Consider the following 6,071-nt stretch of genomic DNA (forward strand, 5'->3'; position numbering starts at 1 on the left):
TGCGCGGGTGATAGAGGGAGCTACGCGTAGCTCCCATGTAACACCGCTCCTGCGCAGACTGCACTGGCTGCCTGTGCCCTTCCGAGTGCACTTTAAGGTGTTGGTTACGACCTTTAAAGCGCTCCATGGCTTAGGACCTGGGTACTTACGGGACCGCCTGCTGTTACCACATGCCTCCCACCGACCCGTACGCTCCCATAGAGAGGGACTTCTCAGGGTGCCGTCCGCCAAACAATGTCGGCTGGCGGCCCCCAGGGGAAGGGCCTTCTCTGTGGGGGCTCCCACACTCTGGAACGAGCTTCCCCCGGGTCTACGTCAAATACCTGACCTTCGGACATTCCGTCGCGAACTGAAGACACATCTCTTTATTCGCGCGGGGCTGGCTTAAATTGGATTTTTAAATGTGAAATTTTATTAATTTTTAAACGGGGTTTTTAGTTTACGGTAATTTTAATTTCAGGCTAATTTTAAATAAGTTTTTTAAATGGTATTTTAACCTGTATATTTGTATTGCTGGTTTTATCTTGCCTGTACACCGCCCTGAGTCCTTCGGGAGAAGGGCGGTATAAAAATCAAATTAAAAAAAAAAAAAAAGATATCTACAGGCAGAATGAGAAACCAGATTAATCTATTATTAACCAAAGGATGATGATTCTTGGCTATAAAAAAATTAAATAGTCACTGGAAGGATGGGTAATTGGTCTTATTTTGTTTCCTGATGAAGTAAGAAGACCTTGGTTCAGAAATTGTTATTACTTTCTAGCACTAATAGGCTATTGCAGTTGACTGCCTACATATTTCAACTTCGCCCACCATGTTGTAGCACTCACCTGTTGCCTGATTGCTCCTTGTTTCTTTTCATAAAGAATTTGAGTTTGCATTTTACATTAGCACCTGGTGATCCTGAAAGGCAGAATCTTAGAAACTGGATAATGAGAGTAAAGAAAAGACCCCTTCACTACCATTGATGGAATCTTTTGGTTCCATTATCTTTGACCAAATAAGCAACTTAAGGCATTACATGAATAAATCACAGCTTCTGTCATACTACTGTAATCAAGTCATCCAGCCAAACACTTCCTACAAAAGCATCTCTAAAATGCATCTGAACAATAAAGGAAGTACTCCATATCATTATAGCTCTTATAGTGATAATTATGATTATGGCAGGCCAAGGATGCTAACGCAAGAAGCAACTTTGCAGAAGATGAGTAGTGTATTTAAGAGGCTGTTAAAGGAGCAAATTATTAACGGTCTATTGAAAGTTTTGGCTGATGTGTTTGCTTATAGGAAGAAAAATTCCATCCAAATCTTATTGAAAGCAACAGAATGGAAGAATTCACCTGGAAGCAAGCCAGTGTAACAATATTGGTAATTCAGAGGAGGAAAAGCATTCAATATTATGTGGGAGGATCATTGCTCCTTTTGAAAAAGGGAGACTATATTTATTTGGAAGCTGAGCAGCCGCTGTTTCAGAGAAAGTTCAGCTCCCAGGCAGTATCCATACTGTGTTGTACATCAGGGTTTCCTCAATTAACTTAATTTTCTTGGTTGGGAAACCATAAACTATGCCACGCTAGGCTAAACTGTGATCATTTAGTGGGAATTCAGCCATAATAAAATCCAAATTATAAAATAAAGTTGCCTGCTGGGAGCATAAGTGGCCAGAACATAGGTTGGGATATGATTAGCTGTAGAAATGCTGTTTATTCTTCTGCAGTAAATATTGATCCATTTGATGGATGGAATCTAGCCACTACAGAGCCTGTAATATAACATGACTTGAAAGGATTCATTTCAGGCTCACAGGTAGGAAACAGGTAATTTGGAAGCTATTCAGTTGTGTGTCCTTAAGCATCCTAATTTCATTTGACAGTGACAATTTCCAAAAGTAACCACAATCCTGATTTTGTCTCTAGGTTTGGTTTATTTGCATTTAATTCGCATTTAATTTTGTTACAAAGCGGTCAAGGATTGTATATGCATATCCTGCCTTTTCTTCTACAAGACTCATTCTGCTTAGCAATAGAAATTTTGGGCTCAATTATGGTTGAAAGCCAAGGACTACCTATACTTATTCTGTGGTACAAAGTCACGTTTTGTTAAAACTGTAGGAAGTTGCTGTCCACTGGAAAATTATTTTGTTCAGTTTAAAGGACATAACTGCTTCATATCATACAAGCTGAAAAGCAAATCAGGTTTTTGAAGTTTAAAAAAAAATCATTGGATTTTCTCAGATCCTGTTTCTCTTCCCTGGTGTCTATATTCTCCCTGGAATAACATTTGTTTATTTGTTTATTCACATTTGTTTAATCATGTATAATAGGGACACCTAGTCTCATTTTCATGCCCTCTTCCTATGGGAGAAGACCAGTTAAAATCTCTTTTCCAACTCCTTCCCACTCGTGTACAAATAATGCTTTTAAAGATAAAGATAAAGACTCCAAACATTTTACTATCAAACAGTTTCCTTCAACAAGGAGCCAACACAATCAGTGTCTGTCTTTGCCAACTATTCATGATAACTTTTAAAATAGATATAAGGCTATATTTGGCAGGCTTAAGTCTTAATTTGTCCATGTAGTATTTCAAGAGGAGGAAACATTCTCCAAACATTAATATAATTATAATTGAAATTGTATCTCACATCCCAGTTTATGGGAGATAGCTTAATAAAATTTGGACTAATGTTAAAAAAATAATTTAAAAAATAGATATAAGGCTATGCATATTATTAACATAAGGACACTTTTATTTTTAAAAATAAGCATACTTGTCCATTGAGTAGGAATCATAGTAATCCTGCACTCAAAGTTTAGTAATTTAACACCATGCAATAATGTTGCCAGCCTTTGTGTTGTGTTTCCATTTAATGTGTTGGCTCTCAGAATTCCCAGCTTGCAGGAAGTTGTTTTGAAGGATAAGAGATAGACTTTTTCCCAATATTATTGATGGTCAGAACAAGAGGTCTCTCCCTGGAGATTGTCCAGTAGAAGCTAGCTAGTCTTCTGGTAGAGATTCTTTCATTTTAGAGTTCCTCCTCTGAAAGTTGGCCTCTTCCAAATTCAGGATTCTGTTTTGCCATTGTGATAATGGTGATCATCACTTACATAAGCACTTTTGTATTCTTCAAAATGTAAATTGGACAGTCATATGTCATGATGTGATTGTGTTTATATCTAAGGCAGAAATATAACAACTGGGCATTTGTGCCAGCATTCAACAGAATTACAGAATAACAATGTGGGAAGGGATTTTGGGGGTCTCCTATTCTAACCCCCGACTCAAGCAGGAGACTATATCATTTCAGACAAATGCTTGTCCAAATTCTTCTGTTGGTTACCACCTTTAAAGTGCTCCATGGCTTAGGACCGGGATATTTACGGGACCGCCTTCTGCTACCACTTTCCTCCCACCGACCGGTACGCTCCCACAGAGAGGGTCTCCTCAGGGTGCCATCAGCCAAATAATGTCGGCTGGCGACCCCCAGGGGGAGAGCCTTCTCTGTGGGGGCACCTACCCTCTGGAATGAGCTTCCTCCAGGACTTCGTCAACTTCCTGACCTCCGGACCTTTCGCTGCGAACTGAAGACGTATTTATTCTTCCGCGCAGGACTGGCATAAAATGGGTTTTAATAGGATTTTAATTGGGGTTTTACGATGTTTGTATTTTATATTTAAATTATAGGCTAAATTGAATAAGTTTTTTAATTCTGGTTTTATTGTGTTGTATGTGATTGTTATTTTATCTGGCTGTTAACCGCCCTGAGTCCTTCGGGAGAAGGGCGGTATAAAAATTAAATTATTATTATTATTATTATTATTATTATTATTATTATTATTATTATTATCATCATCATCATCATCATCATCATCATTATCATCATCATCATCATCATTATTATTATTATTATTATTATTATTATTATTATTATTATTATTATTATTATTATTAAAAGCCTCCACTGATGGAGCACCCATAATTTCTGAAGGCAAGTCGTTCCACTGATTCATTGTTCTGTCAAGAAATTTATCCTTATTTCTAGGTTGGTTTCCTCCTTGATCAGGTTCCACCTATTGTTTTTTGTTCTACCTTCAAGATAATGAGCACTTCAACTTTTTGGGGTTAAAAACAAAAAAAAAATGTTTTCTATCAAATGTTACCAGCCATCAAAATAGAAATCTCTCAAAAGGAGAGGGCCCTTAAATTTGGGTTTTGTGTTAGTTGCTCCTGCAACCAACAAGTCAAGCTTATATTATAAGCAGCTATTATTACCACATGGATCTTCCAACATTAAGTGAGCTTTTAAAATGGAAATTATCAGAGTGTCCTGTTTATTTTGTGTCAATGACAAAACCAAACCAAAAAGTAGACACATCCTATGTATTGGTACACACGTAAGGGAGTATATAATACTCCTTACAACATACATAATAATAGAGTTGGAAGGGACTTTGAAGATCTTCTAATAATTAGAAGAAATAATTGCCTATAAAATGCACAATCTCCAATTTGGATCTTGGAGCAGATGAGGATGGAGGGCAACAGATGGCTTTCTAATAGAATATAGTATGTGCACAATGTATATGATCTATTACTAAAGACAATGCCAAAAAAACAATGGAGTGTAGATCAGTCTATAAGTTGGCTGGCAAATAGTTACTGAATTAGAGTTCCCAGTTTATAAAGGTATCCACAGAGGGTGGATGACGCCAAATATGAAAAAAGTATTATGCAGTTGCAACACATCAAACACATTTGCCAAAAACGTCAGATCCTACATGTGCCTCTGGTTTATATGGAATAGTGCAGGGATGTCAAACTCGCGGCCTGTGGCCCAGATGCGTCATGCACTGGCCACCCCCACCTCCATTTTAGCAAAGGGGGAAAAGTCGCGATACGTCACGTGACGACAATGTGACAAGTGAGTTTGACACCCCTGGAATAGTGTGAACTTGATTGGGATAAAGCTAGGTTTTGCTTGTTTGTAGCATAGCATTCTGATTAAAATGCACTCAAACTGATCGGTATCGTAGTTAATATTAGGAGAGAATACTGCAGGACCCAAGACATTAAGTCTGATAATTTAGTCTATAACTTTCTTATTAATGTGTTAAACAAAAGCTTCGCTGATCAAAGCTACGATGGGCAGCAGAGTTAAGGATCCATTTAGTGAAAAACCATGTAACATTGAAGGCTGCAATTTGGAATGTGATCCAAGGGAAGTAAATGGTAAAGAGCATGAATTAACAAATGAAATGAAAGAAACAAAAATATACTGTATTTTATGTGTCTGAGGAAACCGAGGAAGGTGTTTTGATCTTACAGAGCAGAATTCGTGACTGTATTTAATTATCAAATTGATAAATTATATATTAGAAAGTAAAAATTGGTGACATCTAGATTGAGGTGGCTGTCTATCACTGAAACAATCCATTGGATGTGCTTATTGCATGTTACATTTTAAGTTAATGATGATAATGAAAGAATTGGATACAAATTTGGAGTGAAATTACATGTTAATGAATGTAAATAAAAAACCAAAATTTATTCTGCCAGGTGATACGAACTGATGAATGGAAACCAGATTACAGGACCATCTGATTCAGCTGGAGTATGGGTGGATTCTTACAATAGGCAGTAAATTGGATGACTTCCAAGATCTCGTTCAAGCCTTACATTTTGATTCTGTGATTTATACAATTCATTTGGAGACCCAGAAAGAATGAGGGTTAGTTGGCATCAACTGTATTTTTAAAAAGTGTGCTTTGAATACATAGCATAAACATGACTTAATATTGGTTGTGATGAAAGGATGCAAAGGCAATGAGTTGTTCTGAATGCAGGACAAACCATGTCTTAGTAGTGATAAGTGTGGATCTGGGGGGGCATAATGAAAGAAGTGAGGGAAAAGACAAATAAATAGAACTGTGGGGTGGAAAGGTATACATCATGGTCACGACGATGTAAAAAAGATGTTGAGACTCTAGAAAGAGTGCAGAAAAGAGCAACAAAGATGATTAGTGGACTGGAGGCTAAAACATATGAAGAACGGTTGCAGGAACTGGGTA

The sequence above is a fragment of the Ahaetulla prasina genome, chromosome 3, assembly GCF_028640845.1.
Source record: "Ahaetulla prasina isolate Xishuangbanna chromosome 3, ASM2864084v1, whole genome shotgun sequence".
Lineage (NCBI taxonomy): Eukaryota > Metazoa > Chordata > Lepidosauria > Squamata > Colubridae > Ahaetulla > Ahaetulla prasina.